This window comes from Ailuropoda melanoleuca, chromosome 16 (genome assembly GCF_002007445.2).
Source record: "Ailuropoda melanoleuca isolate Jingjing chromosome 16, ASM200744v2, whole genome shotgun sequence".
Lineage (NCBI taxonomy): Eukaryota > Metazoa > Chordata > Mammalia > Carnivora > Ursidae > Ailuropoda > Ailuropoda melanoleuca.
In genome coordinates, this window is record NC_048233.1 from 73,438,300 (window position 1) to 73,464,032 (window position 25,733).

The following is a 25,733-nucleotide window of genomic DNA, read 5'->3' on the forward strand; positions in this document are numbered from 1 at the left end:
TTCTCGATCACCGCTCTCCCTCTGGGTCCTAATTTCTGGTCTCTGGTCCTCCAAGGCACAGACCCAGCTCTCTGCAGTCCTTGCTCGTGCCTTCAGGAACGAGTCATTTTACAGTGCCCCCAACCCCACCATCAGCTGTGCCGTATCACAGAATCACCATGTTAAGAACCCCTAAGAGGTGCTCTCAAGCAGCCCTTGTTTGAGATGTGAGTCTCTCCGCTCTCCTGACAGTTTTTCTTTCCTTGAATGCCTCCAGTGACAAGACTCTCACTACCTATCAAAGGCATTTTGGAGACCTCTTCTCCACTGAGTATCAGACGTTGAAGGGATCTTAAGAATCTCTAAGCCCACCCATCCATTTTTCTTGACCTACCCTTTCCTGCCTTGTACTTTATTCAGTACAGACAGAGCTCCCTTTTCCTGGCTGGCTTTTTAATCACCAACATTTAGGGAAGGTCCTCTTTCTTGAAGCAATTTCAGGGAAACCACCACAGAAGAAAAGTAAAGACTAACCCCTGCTTTCTACCCTAGCTGTCCACCTGCAGCATTTCTAGCCCCCCGTTCTAGCCAGGATGGGAAGTGCCAGCCCCCATGCCTTTGGCCTTGGCCACCATTGTCAATCACTTGCCACACTCAGATTCAGGCTCTGAATCCTTCTCAACACAGAATCCCTAAACAGCTACTCCAATCAACGGGAATTGTCGTATAAGACACCAAACATTTGCCATCCTGGCTCTTTTCAAAGAGGCAGTCCTGCAGACGAGAGTTTTTCCAGACACATCCGCCAGCAAGCAATGTCCCCATCCAACCAGACTAAAGGCCCCTCTTAACCCTCAAGGCTCTTCAGCAATTGCCTGCAGCTCTGAGCAATCTCCCAGCTGCATGAACCTTTCCCAGCCTCCAGTCTCCTTCCTTGCACCCCGTTTCCCCAATTCCTGGCTTCACCCCAATCTCCAAGATTTCATTCTGCCTCTTCCCCAACCTGGAATTTCCTCCCTAATCTTTTCTATGTATCTAAATCTCCATTCTTGGGGCGGTGGGGGGGAGCCCCAACCACCAAGTGCCCCAGGAACCCTTACCCAGTGCACCTGACACTAGCAAAACCACCCTCGCGGACGGTGGCTCTTGTTCCCAGCTGGACATTGGATTCTCATGCGGAGGTTTAAAAGCTGCTGATGCCAGAGAAACCCTCGGAGAGCTGATCATTTAATTCATGTGACATGTGCCTGGGGCACCCGGTTGATCCTAGCAAGCCGCCGAGGTGGAGCCGTGGCTGGGGAAACCATAGACCTCTCCACACCCCCCCTCAGTTCGTGCTGTGGCCAGCTCTTCTTACAAGTGCTCTCATGGACTGATTCACTCATCGTCCACACTTACTAAGAGCCGAAGTGCTGAGTCAGAGCATTTCCCGGGCTGGGCACCATGCTGGGAGCCCTACTCACTTCATCTCAATAAATCTTCACAACACTCCTGTGAAGTGGATATTCTTATTATAATCCTGATTTTTTCAGAAAATCAAGGCTCGAAGTATGAAGGGTTTATCATGTTTGCACAGCTGGTCAGTGATCCACCCCCAGGATTGCAATCCCAGCCTGACCGCGGAGCCCACATGGGCAGCCCCTTCTCTACACAGCAGTCCCCAGCGGGTCCAGCTTCCCCCCTTCTCTTGCCCTGTTGCCTCCTGCTCGTGCTTCGGATCTCAGCTCTGGAAGGCCCTCTTTGACCTTTGCTAAAGCCCAGCAGCCATTCCTCCCGACCTCCCCCCCTCCCCGCCCCATCCGGCCACACATCTCTGCTTCAGAGCCTTTGGCTCTGTTCGCATTTCCACTTATTTGTGTCATTATTTGATGAGTGTCCTCTTTCTGCTCCCCTCCCCGCACCATAAGCTCCATGGGGCCAGATGGCATCTGCTCTTGCTGCATTTCTTGGGCTAACTTAGCACAGGGCCTGGTATCTACTTGTCAGAAAGATGGACGGATGGGTAGAAGGATGAACGGATGAATGAATGAATAAGTGGATGAATGAAGGAAGCCAGATACAAAATACAAACTCCAGCTTCCAGCCAGCCAGCTACAACTGTAGAGTCAGGAGACCTGCTTTCTACTTCTCTGAGCAGCAGGGATCCCAAGCAAAGGACAGCAGCCACAGAGGCAACGCCTACTTCCTGGCTGTGTGACCTCAGGCAAACACTCCGCTTCTCTGAGCTTCGCCGGCAAAGTGGAGACCGCAGTTCTCACGGACAGGAGGGTAGTGAAGATGAAATGAGATCATGAGCAGGAAAGCCCCGTCAACAACAAGGATGGGATCCGTCGGTCGTGCGGTGGCTGGTGGCCACTCTCTCTGCCCCGCCCACCCGGCCTTCCATGTGCCACTGGCCTGGGCAGTGGGGGCCAGGCAGCCTGTGCAAATCCCGGAGAGAGGAGCTCTGGGAATGGACTCAGGAGTAGACTCTGCCTCTGAGCCCTTTCTCCCCAGGTGGACCTTTTCCAAAAGCCTCTAAGACTGCAGTGGGAAGTGGGAAGATCAAGCGGTAGGAAATAGGAAATACCGGATTCGAGGATCAGTGCTCAGCCTGGGACGTGCACAGAGAGGACAGTCAAGGGCAGAGGACCTTGCCAAAGCTCTGGGTCCCTCCACCCAAAGCCGCAGCTCCACCCAACCATCACTCCCTGGGCTCTCCCCACGGGTCCCAGCGTGCCTTTCATCGAGCTCTTGACTGAGGTCCCTGGATTTGAATGAGGGGAAAGAATTGCATCCTTATTCTTTGAAATGGAGCATTTCCTTCTAGCCTGTGTAGGCAACAAACCACAGTGATCAGTGGCACCTGTGACTTTGCTGCCAGGAGAAATCACAGGCATTTCCAGATTACGTTCCGGGGTGGCACGCATCTTGAAGGAGCATTTGCGCTCATCGCTTTGAAATCACACCAGCTATTAAACCTGACGCTAGGTCTTGCTATTTAATGAGTCAATAACAAAGCCCCTATGGTACTATAGCATCCTTTGGGGGCTTCTTTGTAACGTTTGTAATTTATGAATTAAAAAAAAATGTCTGAGACAGGGTCCGCAGGCTTCACCAGGCAGGCAGCAGGGTCCATGGCATCGATGTGACAGCGGGGTCACCTCCTGCCCAAGCCGGCGAGTCTCCGTCTGACTGCTCATGGCCCTCCGCTGCTTCCCAGGGCCCGGTGTGTGGCCCTGTGTAAGTTACAAGGCAGCAAAGCAGCCCTGGTTTGGTTTGAGGGGCCTCTCTGAGCCTGCAGGGATCGATGGGGGAAGGGTGGTGACCCCTAGGGTAGGGGCTCTGCACCTTCCTTCTTCTGGGTCAGGACTTCCTAACCTCCCTGTTATCCAGGGACAAGTAGCTTTGTTCACAGAGCCTCCCAGGAGCTCTCTTGAGTCTTGGTTTTCTTGTCTGTAAAATGGGAACGATAAGGCCCGGCGCATAGGCTGACATATGCCCCAGGGAAGTCAGCAGGGAAAGAGCATGAAACAGTGAGGTGTGGGCCATCTGGGTGGTGACAGAGCTGCCTCTCGTCCTGTTCCACTACCCAGGCAACCCCAAGCCAATATTCCTGCAGCAAGCCTCTGGAAGGGGTCATCACTGGCCACCCAGGGCCTCTCAGTTACTGCGTGGCCGGCCCTTCACAAATGCTGGGGAACAGGTGCCGCTTGGTGGCTCAGGTCAGCCCTGAAATCTTGCTGGAGCTCAGGAGTACGTGTAGGCAGGGGTCCTCGTCAGCGTGGAAGCCAGCTGGCCCGGAAGGACACACCTGGCCTGGCACCATCCTCAGGTCCACCTCCTGTCACCTCCTGCTGACAGCTTCTGGCCAACGCCTAAGCACACACTAGACAACTGGTGCGGGTGGTGACAGACAGCTGACTGTGAACTCAGGCTTCAAACAGACTTATGAGGAAAGGACTACCGTCTGCCCCATTCCACATCTGGAAAAACAGAGGTGCAAGGAGGTGAGGTAACCTTTGACCAAGGTGGCCCTGGCTCCAGGGCTGGTTACCTTAACCCTGCTCACGATGACAGTTGTGCACACTTGAGCACGCATCAGAGTCACCCCCAGGGGCTTCCGATTCCACGGAGCTGAGAACCCCAGCACCGTCACTCGGCCGCTCAGAGCGTGGGGATCGACCACGTCAGCAGGATTCCCAGGTGACTCGTGAGCACACTACAGTGTCAAAAGCTCTGCTCTAAACCACCCAGGGACAAGGACCCGTGACTCACGGAGCTTAGACACCAGTGGGAGGGAGACAGAAACAAGCAAATAAATAAATCAACAGAACAAGAGAATCTCTGATGACAGTGTGTTCTATGAAGGAAATGAAACGGGGCAATGGGAAGGGGGCCATTTTAGGAAGAGTGACCAGGGAGGGCCTCCCTGGGCAGGTGACATTGGGGTTGAGATGGAAAGAAGAGGAGGAGCCAGCCCTTGGGTGATGGGAGACAGGCACATGCAGCAGGGGCCCTCTGGTGTCGGGCGGCTGGGCTGGGTGCCGAGCAAGGCCCCCTCCTGTGGGCTAGCAAGATGGGCACGCTTAGCGAAGGCAGAGGGAGTCGCTGGGGGTCACAGGTGTCAGGCCCGTGGGTCAGGCCCCGGAGACCCCGACTCGGCTGAGAGCCCGGCCCCAGCCTCCAGGAGCTCACAGTCGGGTAGGCTGTGAGCTGCGGGATTATAAAACCAAGCAGAGGGGCCAAGTCCAAGGGGACAGACATAAAGGGCTATGGAAAGGAAGTGCTCCTTGTGCCAGGCGCTGTGCTGTGAGCCTTCTCACGCACGCACAGGTACGAATGCATCGGCGCCCACAGGCACACGCACACCTCCACGGACGCACGCACGCCTATCACCAGTCCTCCAGCACAGGGGGCTGGAGCCAGGCTGCCGGGGCACAACCCCTTCCTGGCTGCCGATTAGGCCTGGAGCCTGTCCCCTCTCTTCCCTGGGCCTTGGTCCTCTCTCCATGGACTGGGGACACCAAGAACACCAACCTTCGTAAAGCACTTCCAACCGCGCTCAGCGGGAAGTGTGTGCGATGTGAGCATCCGCGGCTGTCATCATTGTACCCTCGAGGCCTGTGATTCTCCGAGGTCGCTGGACCAGCAGCCCCATTTTGCAGATAGGGAAGCGGAGGTTCAGAGAGGTTCAGCAACTTGCCCAATCAGGACACCCGTCTGTCTGACACGGCGCTCAGAGGACGCAGAGTCACCTCCAGCAGTGCTGGGCTGAGGGGCCTTGCCGGGCACCTGAGCTGGGGCACGTGGCATGGGGAGGGTTTGGTCCCGGAAACATTAGGACGGCGGGGGGGGGACTCGGGTGAGAGGGGGACAAAGTTCCTAGAGGAGGGGACAGAGTGGGCAAACACTCAGAGGGCATGGGTTGGGGAAGAAAAGGCCACCATGCTGCCGTCAACATGCAGACTGCTAAGGGTGAGAGGTGGCTAGACTAGCTCGAGGAGGGTCAAAGGGCAGGAACTTTAGAATTGGTTCTGGAAGTGCAGTCATAGAAGGGTCTATTCCAGCCACCATATTGTGAGCCACCATGGAGCCACTGAGCGTCTGCAGACAAATGTGACCTCGTTCTCAATGGCCATCCTCATTTCCACTTTAGAAGGCCTGCCACTGGCCTCTGTTCTCAGCTGGGCCTGAAGCTACAGCTCCCGGGACCAGGTCACAACCTATAGCCCGACCTCCGTTTCCTGGGCAGTGACTTCTAGGAAGGGAAGTGACGCTCAGCCGAAGCCCCGAGGGTGGGCAGTGCCAGCCTAGTGACAACAGCTGTGGGGTTCGAGGCTTTTAGCCTGGCCGCCGGGCTCCACGGAAGCCCTGCCAAACACGACGTTCTGCTCCCTGGCCAGCTGTCGAAGGACGCAGAGAGCTCTGTCCTTGGCCCTCAGCCAGCTGGAATGGGCTCTGCCAGGGAATGGACACTTCTCAGAGGACAGCCTGCCCTCAGGGCCTAGGAAGACCCATGTGCACAGGCTGGAGAAAGGCTGGAGGTGGCTCCCAGCCTCCGGGTTCAAAAAAAAAGAGGGGTTGCCTCTCAGCCTGGCTGCCTATTTGCTGTGCGATCTTGTGCAAGTCACTTTCCCATCCTGGGCCATGACTCCTCATCTGTGGATGGAAGGGATGGTACTTTATGCTTTCGCTGGCCTGTGTTGCATTTACTTAGATCGAGTCTGTGGACTTATTTGCTTCCTGCATTCCTGCCGGACTGTGCAGGGCGTGGAGACGAGAAACCCATGTCTCGTGTCGCCTGGTCCACAGGAGAGGCTCGGCACACGGTTATTGATCACTGGAGTGACTGCTGCGAAGATCAAAGAGGATCGCGTGCGTGACGGTGCTCACATGATACAAAGTGCCAGCAATACGCACGACAATTTTGGCTCTTCCCTCGCCGCGGCCCGGCCCTCGTCTCAGCACAGGAGAGAATGTTCCAGGTGGTCCCAAGGACAAGAAAACACAGATTGGAATGATAAACATTGGGAAGGAAGGCAAACATGATTAGCAATGGGCTGAGGATGTGATTTTCTACTTCGAAAAATCCAAACAACTCTGCTGGGGTGGGACCGAGCAGCACTGGCAAGGTTTGGTAACAAGAGCCCGATGCAGGAATTGGGCAAAAGTGAATCTCTTGCACATCCGGTCAGGAGGCTTCGTTTCAAAGTGTTGTTCGAAGAAGGATCTCACGCATACTAGCAAAAAAAAGCTGAAACACCTCTTCTTTGGAATTTGCTCTACAGGAAGTGCTGGCAGGGCTATCGAGAGAAATCTCCTGCAGGGGGGAGAAAAAGAGTGTCTGAAGAAATAGAGACACATTCGTGTTTCTAGAAAGGAAGTCGAAATGTAAGGGTGTCAACTCTCGCTGATAGAATTAATGAACATAGTTCCATTCCTGGGACCATGGCAGTGGGGATGTGAAGTTCATTTAGAAGTTTGAGAATAGCTGAGAACATTTTGGACCAGAGTCATAATGGAATAGTGACGAGATTTACCTCACTTGGTACCAAAACGTGAGAAGTGACCGTAATGAAAACAGAGTGGGTTCCGCGTGGGAAAACCTGGTTCAGTCTCACCGGCCCCCTTCTGGCCGTGGGACCTTGGCTTATCTGCTTATCTTCACTAAGTTAATTTCAGTAACACGGGGCTAATAGTGGCTCCAGAGTGGACGAGGGAATTCAATGAGCTGAAGCGTAAGCGATACTTAGCATGGCGCTTAGAATAGAGTAAGTCCCACAGATGATATCATTTTATTCACTAAAAACAATAATAAACAAGTAAATCATTAATTGGTTCATGGGCCCAGGAAAATCTGGTTGCATTTTCCGGTTACTGATTGCGGGGACCTCGGTCCAATTTCCCAGTTTGAGCCTGGGCTGGGCAAGGTCTGATCGGATGAGAGGGGTGGATCCCTCTGGGTACTGAACTTGGATTCATTTCCCTCTGCCTTCAGCCCACCTTCCAGGTGGTTCTCTGGGTTTGAGGCGGTTGCTTTTCCTGACTGCGGTTCACAAGACCTTCCTCCCCGCCAGCTTGGTGGGTCAGACTTGCTGAAGCGAGGACCAGGCGGCCAAGGGCCACCTGCTCTTCCTCCTGTGGGGGCAGGGCCTCTGTCCTTGGTGGTTCAGCACCTAGGGTGCTCCCTCTGCCCTACAGGGCTGAGTTCAGAACAGAGCAGGGAGCCCCTCCTCACTCCTCCCCACCCACCCTAGCCTTCAGCGCACGCCGGGCTCCCAACTGGGAGAGAGCAGTGTTTTCCTAAACACACCCCGTGTGTGATCAGGGGTGACCTTGGGACAGTTTGCCCGGGATGAGGCTGAGAGCACGGTGAGATCACAGTCAGCATCACCCAGGTCCCCGGAGGGCTGTCGTCACATCTGCTCCCTCTGGTAGGGGAATGGGTTGTCTTGGGCAGAAAAGGGATCATACCAAATGGGAAGAGGATGGAGCCCCAGATGGGGCATCGTGAGACCTGTGTTTGAGTCACTTAGCCTTTTATAACACACGGTGACTGCAGCCTGGGTGGGCCTCTCCTTCAGGCTGTCCCCTCTTGAAGGGCAAGACCAGTGTCCTGTTTGTCCATCGTCCTTGGGGCCCGCTAGAGGGCCCGGTGCACTGTAAGCCCTGATGGTGCCCCTGCGTTGGGAAGATGCGGTGTGGGGGGGCCTCTCGGGTCTAGCAGAGTGCAGCCCCGGTGACAGCTGACCTCTCTGGGGGGCACTGAAGGGCACTCCTGGGGTCTCACCTCCTCCAGATGGCACTCATCTGTGGACTGTTGGACACAGAAGGCACAAGTTCACGGACGTCAGTGGAGACAGGACTCAGAGAGTGACCAGGTTAGGAGCCAATCAGTTGGCGCCGATGCCCCTCTGTGGCCTATCAATGAAGTGGGGAGCTGTTATCACTCAGTGTGGCTGAGTTGGTTTGTTCCAGGTAACGGGCGCCAACTCCCATTTTTCCCATTGCTGTCAATGGCACCACATCCCCCCCAGTTCCCCAGGCTACAAACCTAGGAGGTTCCTTCCCTTCCGTCACCACCCACATCCAATTTATCAGCAAACTTGTCAGCTCCGCCACCAGCAATCCCAGAGTTACCCACTTCTCTCCATGTAGCCCTAGCTGTCAGAGAGGGGCTGGAGCACAGAGCTCCTGGCGGGGGGGGGGGGGGGGGGGAGCGCTACTGGCTCTGGGGCTCGGCATTAGCAAGCTCATTTTCCCAGGGAGGGAGCTCCATTTCCCATTGTCAGTCTGATCACTAATAAGGATGCCATTTTTGTCTTATTTCCCAATTGGTTCAGAACTCAGGGAATAAAGGAAACATTTCTCAGCACCCCCCCTCAAAATCAACCCTAACACCTTAATAAGACTTATAGGTCAAAGAATATTCCTGTTTATAACTTCCCAGATTCCTCATTTCAGCTATACAACATAAAGGTTATTATTATTATTATTATTATTATTATTATTATTATTATTATCCCTGCTTTACTCACCAAAAAATAAGGCTCCAAACTGTGAAGTGACAGGTCACGCAGAGTCAAGCCTAGAATCAGATTTCACAGAATCTCACAATCAGAGCTTCTTCTCTTTAGCTCAAGCTTTGACTTCCTATTAACATGCGGTTCTTTTATTTCATAGCTACAGTCATCAAGGCGGGGTGGTACTGGGGGAGGGAGAGACACGGAGGCACACAGAAGAACCATGTAGGGGTGGGGGAGGGAGGGGTGTGGCCAGGGAGGGGGAGCACAGGGGAGTTTCTTTGTCTGTCCACGTGGTACCATGTCAGAGAACTATACACCTCCGTCCAAATGAGTGTGTAAAAACTGGTGAAATCCAGGTAAGATCTATTGTTTAGGTAACAAGATTATACCAATGTCAATTTCCTAAGTTTGAAAATCTACTATGGCTCCGTAAGCTGTTACCACTGGGGAACTGGATGAAGGGTATATGGAGACTCTGTACGAATTTTGCAACCTCTTGTGAGTCTCCCTTTCGTTCAAATTAAAAAATGAAAAAAAAAATGCAGCTCCCACCAGGAGATAGGGATCGACTTTAATCTTGGGCTGGCACATGCATTTCAGCTCCTGTGCCAATTGCAATCAGTTGGTAGGGGTTCTCTGGATTGCAATCCACAGCATGAAGGATTCTGAAGCTGTAGGTGGGCCCAGTGAGAATGAGTGTGTTAATCGATTAGTGACGTCTACTGTGGCCTGCGGAGGGCATAGGGGAACATGGATCAGGTTCTCACTAGCTGTGTGCTCAATTCCTGGCAGCTAGGTATGAATCAAAGCACCCACCGAGAGGGAGAGAGGAAGGGAGGGAGGGAGGGACCAAAGGAGAAGAGCCAAAGACGGAGGCCCCTGCCCTGTCTGATTCCATGTAGATCAACTTTCAGAACAGGCAACCTGAGACTGTGGGAGCTTCTAGTAACGTGGACTTGATTGGAAGATCATGGGGGTTGAGATAAATACTCCAGATCTTGACTGCAGTGTTTATTATGCCAGTGCGCAGGTTTGTTAAAAGTTGCTGAACTGCACTTCAAGATCTGTCTGGTTTATTACATCTAAATTATACTTCAATAATTAAAACAGAAGAAGAAGCAGCAAAGCTCTGTAAGGAAAATAATTTACATTAACACAACATAACCCAGAACTTCCAACACTCTCGTTGGAAGAATTCCTCCTGGGGCTGAGGGTGGTAGGGCCAGATGCTAGGACAGGCCTGAATTTCACCCACCCCCCGGTGATGGGGCTATCGGGGGTAAAGTTCTAGCCCTGCCACTTACTAGCTGGGTGCCCTGGACAAGTTGTTCAATCTTTCTGCCTCAGTTTTCTCAGCTGTAAAATGGGGATGACACCAGTGCCTGCCTCGTAGGGTACTTGCGAGAACTAAATGAGTTAATCCAGTGAAGAGCTTAGAATAGTATTGCCTGGTACATAGTATGTGCTCAATAAATCTTTTTAAAAATATTTTCTTTTATTCATTTAGAGAGAGAAAGAGAGTATGTGTGAGCAGGAGAGGGGCAGAGGGAGAGGGAGAGAGAGAATCTGACTCAGACTGTCCACTGAGCATGGAGTCCAATCTGGGGCTCCATCCCAGGGCCCTGAGATCACAACCCAAGCCAAAATCAAGAGTCGGACGCGCAATGGACTGAGCCGCCCAGGCGCCCCTGTGCTCAATAAATCTTAGCTGCTATGGTAGTTGTGGTTCTTTTTCTTCTCCCTGATTCCACGGCCAACAGCTGCTGTCTTGTATGTACGCACACACTTCTGTCAGCAGATCTGAAACTCGGGATATTTAAAAACACCAAACACTACAGGAAGAGGACAGGGAGAGAACCACTCTGTGGCTCCCTCAAGGTGGTCTGAACCTCTCAGAGCAAGCTCTGCCCAGGGCCCCTTCTGTCTGGTGGGACCCCTGCATGCCCACTCTTAGACTCTCTGCTTCCTAGCCCCGGCATGATCTCTGTACGGATGATGCCATCACAACGCTCACCACCTCCTAGGCATTTCGCTGGCCTGGACAAGATGGGAGCACTCCCAAGCCCTTTGCCCTCTGTCCACATCCCTTCCTCCTGGTTCCGGGTCTGAGGAGCCGTGAGTTTTGCCCTGGTCACTGTCCCCAGGAATGACCCCATCTGTAAGGTGCATTGCGGCCTCTTCCTCACCGTGGGGTTTGGTTACTCCCCTCCATGGGGCACTGCAAAGCGGAGAAGGCACTGTTGCTTTCTGAGAATGAGTCTGTGACGGCCCTGGGGAGATCTGGCTGAACCAGGAGGGGAAACGAGTGGCTAGGGGCGGAAAGCGGGTGATTTGGTGTCGTTCATGTAGCTTTCCCCATCTGAAGAGCAAAGGAAGCAGGTGTTCAAGAACCTGTCTGGGCTGGAGTCAGCCTGTGAGGTGCGGCCTGTCCAAGGCTGAGACTCAGGGGCAACCGCCCCCTCGGGGCTCTCAGAGCAGAAGCGATGGGGCAGGTTCGCTCTCCAGCACGAGGGCTTTCACAGGCCGCCGTAGAATGTGCAGCCAGGAATTTTCCAATCCACTGGCAGCTTTCAGAGATCCAAGAAACAGGGCATGGGGAGCTTGAAGGCTTGTGCGATGAAGATCTGTCTGTCCTTCCCTCAATACGTCTGTCTGTCCATTCATTTATGCACCCACCCAACAATTTATTGTACCCATCATGTGCCAGGCATCAGGCTGACCCCTGGGAGTGCACAGGTCAATATGTAATTTGACCTAAAGGTGCTTATGTTCTATTTTCAGACACTAGAAAATAGTATATTATGATACACGGAAGGCCAGGGGTGCTGGATACACATAGGTGGGGCATCTAATCCCATACTGGGAGACTCAGGCCAGGCTTCCTGGAGGAGGCAACATTTCACTGAACACCTGAAGGATGAGGCGAAGCCAGCCAGATATGGTGGAGATGGCTAGTTGTCTCTCAAAATATATACGCCCCCTTCCATGGGGTAGAGCTGTCATTGGAAAGGGGCTATATCTTCCAGCCCACCCTCCCCTCACTGGCGGGTCGGCAAGGGGAGCTCGCTGGTGGGACGTTGTGGATGTTGTACGTGCCGCTGCCCGGCCAAGGCTTTTAGGAAGCAGGTGTGTCTTCTCCGGCCTCTCCTCCCCCAATTGGATGCAGATGCCAACGGGAAGGCAGAGCCACAGACAGAAGGAGGCTGGATCCCCGAGTTTGCGGGAAGGAGAGCTGCCTGCGTGGCAGGAGCACCTGCTCTGAACTGTCCCGAGAACAATAAATAAAGTTCTGTTACCTGAAGCCATGGGTGTTCGGAGTTCATCTGTTCTCGCCGCGGGTGCTCATTAAAGGGAAATAAAGAACCCACCCCATGAGGAGAGAGGGAAGGGAGAAGAGCATTTCAGAGGGAGCCTCCAGCACAGAGGTCCTGGGGAGCGAGAGGAGAGTGAGGGCAGGGGAGGTGGGGGTGGTGGCAGCAGGGGGAAAAAAAAAAAAAAAAAAAAAAAAAAAAAAAAAAAAAAAAAAAAANAGAGGTCCTGGGGAGCGAGAGGAGAGTGAGGGCAGGGGAGGTGGGGGTGGTGGCAGCAGGGGGAGGGCGGGGGTAGACTGAGCCCCCCCGTCAGCCTTGCCAATCAGCTGTGACTGCCTCCTAAGCAACTAGGGCCTAGAGGGGCCAGGCAGCCCAGGGGTTCCCGTCTGTGCCCTCGGGGTCAGAGAAGATGGGTAGCTTGCTCGAGGTCATCTGATGGGTGAACGCAGAGCTGGACTCGAGCCCAGGTCTTGCCGCCTCCCTGCTCTAAGTCTTCAGCCCTGCGCTTCCAACACGATGTTCCAACAGAGACACTCGGACATTCATCTTCCAGGACTATGGCAGTTGCCTGTGTGGACTCTTTCTCTCCAGTTTTCTGGGACTGACTCCAACCGAGAGCCCTGTCTCCAACCAGGTCCTGGCCAACACACAGAACCGTCACCCCACCTGACTGGGGCTCTGTATCCCCACACTAACCAAATGAGAGTCCTGCCTGGTCTGGCCAGGCCCAGGGTCTGGGGAAGCCCGAAGAAGCCCATCACCCATGAATGACGTGGGCCATGTCCACCAGCTCCCACGCTTGGTCTGATCCGCAAACGGGACACAGCCAGGGCCAGAGGCTGCTCAGAGTTACTTGCCCTTCTCTGCACCCCCTGGGCTGAGTGAGAGACTTGGTAGAGTTTCAGATAACACCCAGCTCCCCGATCTGTACGTGCCCCGCAGAGCTAGAAGGAGGCATCTCTGTGCTCCCCGGGGTCCCCTTAGCTGGCGGGCCCTCTAAGCACAGCAGGCAGTGCTATTCAGCGATGGAAGAGAAGGCTGGGCTCTGGCTCCTGGCTAGCCAAGATCTCCCATTTCTCTGCCACCCCACCCCGATAGGTCTGTCTTTGTTTCAGAAACTGGAATGTTTTTGGTGCAAGGCCTTCCTTGGTTTGACAAAATTGTCTCTAGCTCTCCTACAGAGAAGGACGGACAGGTGCAGGGGCAGACCTTCTGGCACCCTGCCCACTTGTTTCCCCATCCTCTTTTTCTCTTTTATCATGCTTAGTTCTCCCCATTAGGTAGCATTTGAAGACAGAATTTTACTACTAAAACAAGTTTGAAAAAAACCACTCAAGTCTTATTTTCTAGATGGAGACCCTGAAGTTCAGAAAGGGGCGATACATTTTTTGAAAACACATGAAAACACAAGCAAAAGGTCTGCTTGTCTATTTCTGTCTCTGTCATCGTCCATCCAAATATCTCTCCATCCATCCACCCACCCACCCATCCACCCATGCATTAATCTCTCCATCCATCCATCCATCCATCCATCCATCCACCCATCCACCTATCCAACCATCCAGCCAGCCACCCACCCATCTATCTCTCCATCTATCCATCCATCCATCCATCCATCCATCCATCCATCCATCCACCCACCCATCCATCCATCTCCATCCATCCATCCATCCACCCACCCACCCATCCATCCATCTATCTCTCCATCCATCCATCCATCCACCCACCCACCCATCCATCCATCTATCTCTCCATCCACCCATCCATCCATCCATCCACCCACCCATCCGTCCATCCTCCCACCCATCGTCCACAGGTACCAAAGACTCAGGATGCTCTGGCCCTCTTGCCTAGCAGCCTATGTAATTCCTTCTAAAGTTCTTGGTCTTCATAGAACCATGGAACACAAAGAACCTGGATTCTGCATAGTTTTGTGCTCAAGCTCTTTTTCCGACACCTTCCAGTGATGAGCTTAATTTCAGTTTCCTCAACTGTAAAATGCAATCAGCATTTTCTACCTACAAATCCTGTGGGGCTTAAATGCAGCCGTGCGTACAACCCTGATGGAGTGCCTAGAACAGAGGAGGGCCTCAATACCTGCTTGATGTCTGAAAGTTCTCTGAGTGCTCTGTGCTTGGAGGAGACCCGGGAGCCACTCTCATCCAGAAGTGCTCAGGGCCACCAGGGAAGGAAGTCTCTATGCTGTCCTTACAGAAAGCCTGGCCCTGGTCCCTTCTCAGTCATGACCTAATTTTGGTCTGGCCAGAGCTGATGTCTTCCTTTTCCCCTCATTGTCTTGGAGACCTCAAGTACACTTGCTCAGTGCGCTGGCTGCAGGACGATACCTTCACCCAGCCGGGCACGTTGTGAGCAACCCCTACCTCCCTCGGCCCCACCCACGATCCCGCCTGCAGTTGCTGCTGTACCTCCCCCAAATATCCCTGCGGCTCACTCCCTGGTCACCCCATCAATCGTCGCCTCCTGAGCGAGGCCATCCCTGACCCCCTTTCTCTCATCTTGCTCTTAGTTTTCATCCCCTGCTGGAAATTATATGATCCATCTACCGTTCCCTTTACAGTCTCGCTCATCCCTGCAGGATATGAGTGCCATTATTTTGTTCATTGCTGCTTCCCCAGCCCTGTCACATCGTTGGTACTTACAAAGATTTGTTGGATGAGTGAACTGGTGACAAATTGGGAAATCCTAAATTCCCCTACCCTGAAATTCACCATATTCACTGAAATCACCCACCCCACGCCACAGGTATCTACGGCTGTCTGGATCGACGTGGGATGATAGGAGGCAAGGTCCTGGTCACAGAGCGTTAGAATACCCCCAAAGGGGCAGGTGTAAAGTTAAAACTCACCTGGCTGTGTGCAAGGGCCTGCATATGGATCCCACCTGCCCCCCAAGAGCGGGTAGGGGAGTGACTGTACACAGGAGGCTCGAGAGGCCAGGCTTGGAAGTCACACAGACCTGGGTTCAAATCCTGACTCTATCACTTTCTCGAAGTCAGCTAGTCTCTCTCTGAACCTCAATTTCTTTTATGTAATAGGGCTGACGATTCCTGCCTCATAAAGTCGTTGCTAACAAAGCTACCCTTTATTGGTATTTGGGTGTCGGGGGCAGTTGTAGGGCCTTAGGCAAGCGACACAACTTCTTGGTGTCTCGGTTGTCTCATTTGTAAGATTTGTGAAGCTTTTGTGAGTTAATGCCTATAAACCAGTTGGGTCTGTGCCCGGCACTGATAATTCTCCATGGTATTATTTTTATGCTTACTCTTTAAAAAACAAGGTATATTTCATGGACAGTGAAATAAATGTATAGATCACTTAAATGTATGTTTCATTTCTCTAGGAAAACAATTACTGGATCATAAAGCCAGTGTACATGTAACTTTAATTATTGCAACAAATCGTTATAAGAAGGAATTACAATCCCCTGATGTTTCCTGACAGCTTTTCAGCCCAGCACAGGCTCTGCCTCCATAACTGTTCCACATGCACTTGAGATAAAATGCATATCCCACCGTTATTAAGAGCAGAGGGCTAATTTCCCCGCAATAATTACGGCTTTCCCTATTTCTCCCCCTGGCTCTGTCAGTTTCTGCTACACAGATTCTGAAACTCTCTCTCTAGGTGATACTCACTTAGGCTTATTCTGCCTTTTTGGTATTTGGACATTTCATCATTAAGAAATGCCCCCGCTAATATCTCCCATATACCGTAGACGTGTCGCGCTCTACTTTGTCAGAGCTGAATACTCCCAGCTTTCTTCTGCTTCACGTTTGTGTGGTGTACCATTTCTCGGCTTCTTACTTCCACCTTATTTGTCTTTATATTTCAAATAGGTTTCTTGCAGATAGAATTTAGTGGCTCTTGCTTTGTTCATTTTGCATTCTGACCACCTTTGCCTCTAACGCATCATTGAGCCCATTCCTTGAACGTGATTATGATGCTGGTAAGTGGAATTTAAGTCTCTCCTCTTACTATTTGTCTTCTCTTTGCGATCCTATTGTTTTGGGGGTTCCATGTAATGTCTCCTGTTGGCCTTCAAGGTAGATGTTTTTGTATTATTTCTTTTTAGGGGCATCTCCAGGGGTTAAAATGTGCATCCTTAATAATCCTGGGCTTTCGTGAGCTAATATTGGGTACTTGCAGGTATCACGTAAGGTTTTAAAGCATTATACTTCCATTTTACCCTCTTTTCAATCGATTGTTCTCTTGTCAAACATTTCATTTCCATATATCATTACCCTACAACACATGGGGAACACTGCCAGTGTGGGTTTGAAGGGGGACTTCACCAAAAACAAAACCTTCTGCAAGGATGTGGAGAGAAGGGACCCCTCTTATGCTGCTGGTGGGAATGCAAGCTGGTGCAGCCACTCTGGAAAACAGTATGGAGGGTCCTCAAAAAGTTGAAAATAGAGCTACCCTAAGACCCAGCAATTGCACTACTAGGGATTTACCCCAAAGATACAAATGTAGTGACCCGAAGGGGCACCTGCACCCCAATGTTTATAGCAGCAATGTTCACAATAGCCAAACCATGGAAAGATTCCAGATGTCCATCGACAGATGAACGGATAAAGAAGATGTGGTAGATATATACAACGGAATACTACTCAGCCATCAAAAAATGAAATCTTACCATTTGCAATGACGTGGATGGAACTAGAGGGTATGATGCTAAGCGAAATAAGCCAATCAAAAAAAGACAATTATCATATGATCTCACTCATATGTGGAACTTAAGAAATAAGGCAGAGGATCATAGGGGAGGGGAGGAAAAAATGAAACAAGACGAAACCAGAGAGGGAGACAAACCATAAGAGACTCTCAATCATAGGAAACAATCTGAGGGCTGCTGGAGTGGAGGTGGGTGGGGGATGGGGTAACTGGGTGATGGGCATTAAGGACAGCATGTGATATAATGAGTCCTGGGTGTTATATAAGCCTGATGAATCACTGACCTTTATCCCTGAAACTAATAATACACTATATGTTAATTTATTGAATTCCAATTAAATTAAATTAAATTAAATTAAAAAAAAAAAAACAAGCCCTTCCAGCCTTGCCTCAGTGCCATGGGGTATGATGGGGCATTCTTGGACCCTTACTGAGCATTGACCACACGCCAGGTTACGTTCTGGGAGGCGACGGTGCAGGGGCAGGTGAATTCAGCCTTGCCCTCCAGAAGCCACCATTCCAACAGGGGAGATAGCCATCGATCGGCATGAACACCTGTGCAAAAGTCACCGGACAGGCATGTGGAGGACTTTGTGAAGTGTCCTCACCATCCAGTGGGGGGACCCGAGTGAACCCCTGAGTAGGAAGGGGTGGTGGGAGTGGGGAGGGGCCCGGCGGGGAACACTGGGGTCTGGATTCCAGTGTCCGAACTCACTCCTGGAATGACTGGGAGGGACGAGGACAGCTGAGTGGATGGGCCCAAGGCCAGTCTTTGGCTGAGCGAGCTGGAGGCTACTGACTGAATGTTTGTGTCCCTCTAAAAGTGTATATTGACCACAGGTGCTGGCGTTAGGAGGCGGGCCTTTGGGAGGTAATGGGGTCATGAGAGCAGAGACGCCATCCATTAGTGCCCTCATAAAGAGGCCCCAGAAAGACCCCCGGCCCATCCACCAGGTGAGGGCACAGCAAGACGTGGGCTGTCTGCCATCCCGAAGGCAGCCCTCACCAGAGCCTGACCGGGCCGGCACCCGATCTCAGACTCCCAGCCTCCAGCACCCGATCTCGGACTCCCAGCTTCCAGCACCCGATCTCGGACTCCCAGCCTCCAGCATCATGGGAAAGAAATGTGTGTTGCTTGTAAGCCACCCCGTGTGTGACAGCCTGAACAGACCGAGACGGCTATAGAGGTCATGACACTGACTCCTTCTTCCCAGACCCGCGCGGGGACTGCAGGAGCCTTGGGGACAGTTCCTGAGATATCGAGAGATATCTGGCCCATGGGGTGCCCCCTTCCACTCACTGATTTCTGGCCTATCGAAGGGCACTGGACTAGGAGTGTGGCCTCCCTCCTGCTGCTCGCTCACTGTGTGACACAAGGCGAGACCCTGCCCCTCTCTGAGCCTCAGTCTCCTCCTCTGAACCATTTGGAGGTTGGACTTAGTGAAGTCTAAGGGGTAGCTCTAGTTGTAATGTTTTGGCATTTTCCTGCCCTCGAGTCTTTGGAGAAACATCCGCTTACTGAGCAATGCTGAAATGCTTGCTATGGGTCTGCGCGGACTTATAATGAAGAACAGCACAGATGCGTATCCTAAGCGCAGGGAGCTTATAGACGGACGCAGCGATGAAGCTGATAATACGACCGCATGGCCATTTGGATATGTCTGTGTAGGAGGAAGGAAGGGACACCTTCCTGTCGGTGGAGCTTGCGAGGCTGGGTCACTGTGGGCTACAAAGGGAGGTCAAGTCAGCCCAAGGAGGAAGGCCTAGGAGACGGGTCAGTACGCACCCATATGGGTCTACAGATAGGACAGGGCTTGCCTCCCAGGCCCCCCAAACCAAGAGCAGGGGCTGGAAGAGGTGACCCCTTAGGCTCTCCTCCTGCCCAGTGACATTCGAAGGAAGGGGGACAGTGACCTCTCATCACTGTTTTAGACACTGGGCACTAAGAAAATGGCTGAGTGACCCTGTGCCTCAGTCTCTCTGAGCCCTGCTTACCAAGTTTGCAAAGCAAGGCTGATGGAATGCACGGCGCAGGCTGGCTGGAAAAATTAAGTGAGGCAATACACCAGAAATCACCTGGCACACAGCGTTCGTTAGGTAGCAGCAAAGTGGCAGGGCCTTTGCCCCTGTAGCTGGATGAAGTCCAGCCGTCCTGCCATGGCCTGCATAGCCAGCCTGGCGGCTGTACTGTTTCTCCAATATACCACACACGGCCCAATCTCAGGGCCTTTGCACTTGCTGTTCCTCCTGCCTACAACCCTACTCCCCCCATCTATGGGTGGGGGACTCCTACTCATTTTTCAAGCCTCAGCTAAAACAGCACTCCATCATAGAAATTTCCCCTGGGCTGGGTCAGCCCTTATTAGCAGTTCTCATTGCATTGTAAGTTTCCTTCAAATCACATATTTATTCTTTCATTATGTGTTTGATGTGTGTCTGCCTCACAAGTTGTAAAAGAACAGGGACCCTCTTCTTTGTTCATAAGACGTGTAGCATGCCTGGTACATCGTGATCAATGGCGCTTAATACACAGTTTGTAATTGAAGAATTGAATGAATGAATGAATGAATAATGAATATCAATTTTTCATCCCACTTCATGTTTTCCCTGGGACAAGGGCTTCGGGTCGCCCTCAGGAACACTTTGGCTTTCCCTAAGCAACCTCGGCGGAGACGTTGGCACTCCTGGCCTCTCCTCTGATCCCTGTGGGAATGTTCCTGTGAATTCAGGGGAGTCACTCAACCTCTGTGGTTCGAGAGACCCCATCCATAACATAAGGAAAGAAGACCCCTCCTCTTTTCCAAGGAGGTTGAGGGGAGGAGCCATGGCACATCCATCCAGCGCTGAAGCCCCTGGACAGGGTGGCTGGCTGTGGACTGCAGCACGGGGTCCCACACCGGGACCAAGAGGCCTCATGCCTGAAAATGAGAAGCCAAGGGAACATCTGTGGTTTGTCCCCATGGGTGCCTTTGGTAGAAGAGAGGGATTTGGAGTAGGAGACCACACGGGATCTTGGGCTCTGATGACCCAACAGGGTGAGACCCTGGGGAAGTCTTGGGAGAAGGTGAGTGCATTTTGCAGGTAGAATAACACTTAGGGTCAAAGGGGGGTACGGTGGCAGATTAAACATGAAATTTTATAGCGTGTCACATCAAGGGGTAGAGTCTAATTTGCCACCTCTGGAATCAGGCAAATGTGGCAGAAGTGACGTCTGACGTCCCAAGAGGCCGGGCAGCCTCCACTCTTGCTGTCTTGGAGCCTAGCTGCCCCCCGGGGAAGCCGGAGGTAGCCCACCGGAGGGGCCGCGCGGAGGTCAACTGAGGGACCCAGCTGACAGCCCCAGCCAATTGCCAGGCATGTGGGGAGGCCATCTGGACCAGCCAGCCTCCAACCAACCTGTCGACTGACCTTTCTTCTCGTCTAAAATTCATCCAGCGAGTACCACGGGGAGCAGAGAGGAGACGCCAACCCAGCTGAATTTGCCCCAATTACCCAACCCTAAATCGGGAGTAATCGGCGGCTCTTGCTCTAAGCCACTGAGTTTGGGGGCGGTTTTTCTCACAGCAAGAGATAATTGGTACACCTTTTTGTCTGTCCGTCTGTCTCCCTGACCAGACTTTTCTTACTCTTCCTGTCTCCTGATCAAGGCAACACGAAGTCTTAAGGGCTTGCAGCAGCATCGGATAGAACTAAAAACCCTACTCCTCCCACGTACTGGCTGTGTGACTGTAGGCAGGCTTCTTAACCTCTCTGAGCTATTGTCTTTCATCAGTAAGACAGGGCTGGGCTACTAATTCACACAGAGGGTTCTTGTGGGTTATTGAGGGGTTGAAATGAGACAGTAGCAGCACTCGGTGCCTGGCCCATAGCAAGTGTTCGATACATTTAATAAATAAGTAGCAAACACTCCCTAGATATGGCCCCGATCCTGGAATTTTTGGGACTGCCTAAGCCCGACAGGGGCTCTGCCCTCACGCAGGGGGAGGACAGAGGAGATGGCGACAACGNCGATACATTTAATAAATAAGTAGCAAACACTCCCTAGATATGGCCCCGATCCTGGAATTTTGGGACTGCCTAAGCCCGACAGGGGCTCTGCCCTCACGCAGGGGGAGGACAGAGGAGATGGCGACAACGCCATAGTGGCAGATGGCTATGCAAGCTTTGGAGCACGAGGTGACAGGAAGCTGCTGAGGTGTGACACAGGGGGACCCGGAGCAGGCCTCCCCGGGGAGGTGACCTCCAGGTGCAGACCTGGGCGAGGAGGAGGAGCCAGCCCCTGGCAGTCCGGAGAAGGGGTGCTCTAGCAAGAGGGCAGAGCCCCTGCAAAGGCTCGAGGAGGGGGGAGACTCAGGATCCCAGAGGGTCTGCAGGCTGGGGGAGGGGTCTGTGCCCGTGGGAGAAGGACACCGCGGCGGCCCTGTCATTAGTGGTGGTGCTGCTGACCTCAGCCCAGGTCTGAGCAGAGCCCACATTCCCTTTCTGCGGGATGAGTGGCCCCTGAGAGAGGAGCTCAGGCCTAAGCTGTTCCCACTGTTGCTCAGCAGAGAAGCTCCCAGGGTCTCCTATCCTCCGGTCCTGGCTGGCCCCGGGGCTGGTCCAGCCCCTGTGGGGAGAGTCGCTTCCTCTTCCCCTGCACCTCGCCCCAGCTGCTGGGGAGGCCACGTGGGTGTGTGGGCCGGTGCACACATGCACGCACAGACAACCCACAGGGGCCCCGGGGGCCGCGAGCCAGGCCTGTGGTCCCAGCCCACGTCAGAGCCCCGGCCCCGGGATGCAGCTGGGCCCACTGGCCCTGCAGGAGGAAGCGCCTCTGCCGGGAGGGCGGGGAGGGCGGAGAGCAGCCAGTCCCCGGGCGGAGGAAGGAGCTGTGCTGAGAAGGGTCCCTCTTGAGGCTCCTCAGGCCACAAGGGCTTGTACGGCCCCCCGGGACCTGCAGCCCCAGGCGACAGCTGGGTCACGGCCGCAGAGGTGGGACTGGCCTGCTGTGGGAGACCAGGGGTTCGAGAGCCAGGTGGGTATGTGTGTGTCCCACCTGTTCACGTGCACACACACGTGCACACACACACACACACACCTGCTGAAGACAGATTCAGACAGAACGTGCTCTGTTACGAGTAAGACAGAAGGAAATGCAGACACACAGACACATGCCAGGTGGCAGAACACTGTCCCGTGAGGAGGCAGCACACAATCGTGCACACACACGGGCACATCTGACAGACACCCCCTACAGCAAACGCACAGCCCAGACCCCTCCGCGGCCGCCCCTGCCCTCACTGCCTGCATCACGGGACCTGACAAGAGAAGGACCCGCTCCCCAGCAGCGGGGGCAGCAGGCTAATTAAGCCTTCCCGGGAGGCTGGCATTTTCCTGGTGGCCCTGCCGCCTCTCGCTGCCAAAGCGGCTGCCAGCCCTAGTGGCCTTTGTAATGGGCCCCAGGGGGGCACTTGGCCCAGCCTCTCTCTCCGTCCTCCTTCTCTAGACCCTGGAATGACTCCCCATCTCACTGTGCTAAAGGATCCTTCTTAGGCTGATGGCCCGCTTGTGTGGATGCCAGGATGGAACACTTTTCAGGAATTTGAGGCCTGGGATCAACATCCCAGTTCCTGATTTGAGGACACTCGAAAGACTGACATTGGCCGTGGACATGAGTGGTGAATGCCTCCTGCTGCTTTCTGTCTAGTCCTAGGGCTAACCTTAGTTCCTCAGTTTCCCCTACTTGCCTTCCTGGGCTTGGCTCCTCAGCTGTTCCCCTGCACACATGGACCTCTCTGCCACTCTGACCTTCTTGCTCTTCCTCCAACATAGCAAACTCATGCCTGCCTCAGGGCCTTTGCACCTACTCTGTTCTCCGTCTGAAACATCCCCCACCCCAGGTCTCTGCCTGGCAACCTCCTTCTCACCATTCAGACCTCAGCTCACATATCACCTCCTCAGAGAGGCCCATCTTGATCTACCTAGTTAAAGTATCTCCTCCAAGTGGGCCCTTCGGTTTTCTAACTCAGTGGTTCTCAATCCTGACCACTTGTTAGAATTGCCTGGGGAGCTTTTAAAAGAAAATCCTTCAACGTCAGGCCCTGTATAGGCTGTGAAGTAAGAATCTCTGTGGGTCCCCGGGTGCTGGGGTCTTAAAAAAATTCCCCATATTCTAATGTGCATTCAGGACTGAGAATTCTTGGCCCGAAGACTTCGCAGTTTAGTAAGGTGAAAGGCTGAGTTCTGCAGCCTCCCCTCCCGTCCTTGCTGCTGCTGTTGGTCGGGCGCCCCCTGCATGCTGGGTCTGCAGCGGCTGGGTACGGGATGACCTCTGCAGACTTCTGTTCAGAGGGCTCTGCGTGGGACGGCACGGTTCCCCCCCCCCCCCCCCCCGGCCCCCAGGACGCAGGGAGGATTTAATTACCCCCCTTGNGTAAGGAAACTGAGGCACGGAGAGAGAAAGTAACTTACCTAAAGTCACGCAGCTGGAACGTGGTAGAGCCGAGAACGAACGGCCAGCAGCAAGGTTCCAGAGCCCCGCTCTTCACCCTGACACTGTTACATTTAGCTGCCATTGTTTTGTTCACTCCTCGAACCACTTTATGACCTGACAGTCTAAAGAGGCAGAAATGATGGCTCAGAGAGTCAGGAGACTGACCAAGATCACGCAAACCCTTAGCAGGGTGAGTCTGGAGTACGGGGTGCAGGCCCCAGGGCGGGGACCCCTCCACGAGCCCTCAGAACCTTGTTCCCCCGCTCCCAGAAACCGGCTTGGGGCAGTGAGGTGCCAGGGAGATTAGAAGCAGCTTGGCTCAGCCACTTGCTGCCTGGGAATGAATTTAACAACAGCAACACCTGCCATGTACTTGACCGCTGCCGTTCTGAGTGTTTGACGTATGCTGACTTGCGTGACCTTCAAAGGGACCCTCACTTAACCACAGAGGAAACAGATGCGCAGAGAGTTAAGTGACTTGCCCAAGGTCCGCGGCTGGCCGGCGTGGAGCTGACGCTGGAACCAGGCGGGCTGCTTCCAGGCTCTGCACGCTTCACCCCCTCCACCACACTCGCCTTTGGCTGCCTTGCCCGTGTAGGCGGCTAGCACCTCACCTTTCTCCTCTACGAAATGGGTACTATTCATGCCCACTTCACTTGGAAGATTGGAGGACCAGACGAGAGCACGAAGGCATGGCGAGGCCCCGGCCCTGGGACCCCACACAGGCACAGGACAGGAGAGGTCCCTGGGCAGAGTAGATAAAGCCACCCCTGCCGCGATGAGCCGGGGGTCTCGCCCACAGTCGGGTCTGAAGTAGTCCGGGCCATGGACGCAGGCAGTAACGTTTGGGGGCCTCCAACCTGCTGTTCCCCCAGGGAGGTATGGGGCCTCGGCAGCCCCTGGGGACCCTGAGCTCAGTGTGGCCACCTTCAGACGCCTGGAAACCCCCTGCGTGCGTCACTGCTGACCAGCCATGAATGGGCGATTGCTGCTGTCAGCCAGTGGCGGGGTTCTCTGGGGTGAGATTGAGAGCAGGGCAGGAAACACCCGGCAATGGGCATGATGGAGACGGAAGGAGAAGGGTCTGGAGGGCCGGAGGGAAGGGGAGGCCTCCAAAGAGGAAAGCTGTGTCCTCGGGTGAGCTTGCAACCCGGGTTTTCCTGTTCAGGCCTCATTTGAGATCGTCCACCCTGCTTCTCCCCACGAGCACACCCTGGAGAGGCCAGCTACGTCTGCCATGAGGATGTGAAAATACGTCCCTGGAGCGGGCGGTCCTGAGATGAAAGGGCTTGTCTATGAGTCTCAGGAATGTTCTCCCCGTGTGTGAGATCACTGAAATCTGTGAGCACCATCAAAGGCGTCCTCTCCGGAGGGTATGAAGGCAGCCGTTGGAAGGTTCTGGCTGTCTCTCCCGCCTGGGACCCTCTTTCACCTTACGAGGTGTGCCGTTCCTCATTCCAGCCCTTCAGAGAGATCCCCAAGCATGCCAACGACAGCGTGCCGAGTGCCCCATTAGCTCCGTTGTACCCTCTCAAGATGTCACGGGACAGCAAAAATGGGCACCGTGTCACAAATGTGCCGTATTCTTTCCTCTGCTCCTGCCTTTCTACCAGCCGATCGCCTCGCTGGGGATGCTCTTTGTCCCATCAATCCGGCACATTTCTCCTGTTCCTTCAAGACTCAGCTGAAGTATTACTTCTTTTGTGAAGCCTTCCCCCCATCACTCTTCCACCGTAAGTCCTGCAAAGGCCCTGTCCCTGCTCCCCCCTCCAACCCCCCCCCCCCACAGGCTCTGGATTCTCGCATAAGAAGGTTTGCTGGAGCTCTTTCAATTCTCTTTTCCCACGTCTGCTTGCCAAGGTCAACTCTGGGTCCATCAGAAGCAGCTTAGGCTCTAGAGAACCGGTTCTCAAAGTGTAGTCCCTGGACCAGCAGTAGCCACCTTATCATCTCCTGGGACCTTGCTGGAAATGCAGGTTCTCGGCCTCACTCCAGACCTACTGAATCAGAAACTCTGGAGGGGGCCGGGCAGTCTTTCCACAAGCCCTCTAAGGGACTCATGCACACTGCAGTTCCCGAACCACTGCCGGAGGGAACTAAGGCAAGCTCCTGAGTGTCTGATCCAGAACCAATGCGACAGCAGCCATGGCAAATACCACCCAGAGGACTGTGTGTCCGACACAAGCCCGTCCTTCACCCGCATCAGCGCTCCACAGTCACGTGTCCGGAAGATACGCATATACCCATTATATGGAAGAGGCCCCCGGGGCTC

The 25,733-nt window shown here is 53.6% G+C and overlaps 1 long non-coding RNA gene across 2 annotated transcripts; it reads right to left on the reverse strand.

Annotated features, from left to right (window-relative positions):
• Positions 1–4,397: 4,397 nt before the first annotated feature.
• LOC117796780 lies at positions 4,398–23,885 on the reverse strand. 2 transcript variants are annotated; one of them, XR_004621440.1, is made up of 4 exons: positions 23,440–23,885; positions 9,000–9,049; positions 8,252–8,382; positions 4,398–6,781 (listed from the first exon to the last, which is right to left on the reverse strand). It is a non-coding gene; the product is annotated as an uncharacterized LOC117796780 (long non-coding RNA). The 2 variants fall into 2 exon arrangements; XR_004621439.1 differs by lacking the exon at positions 4,398–6,781 and having other exon boundaries at positions 7,726–8,382.
• Between the last annotated feature and the right edge of the window lie 1,848 nt (positions 23,886–25,733).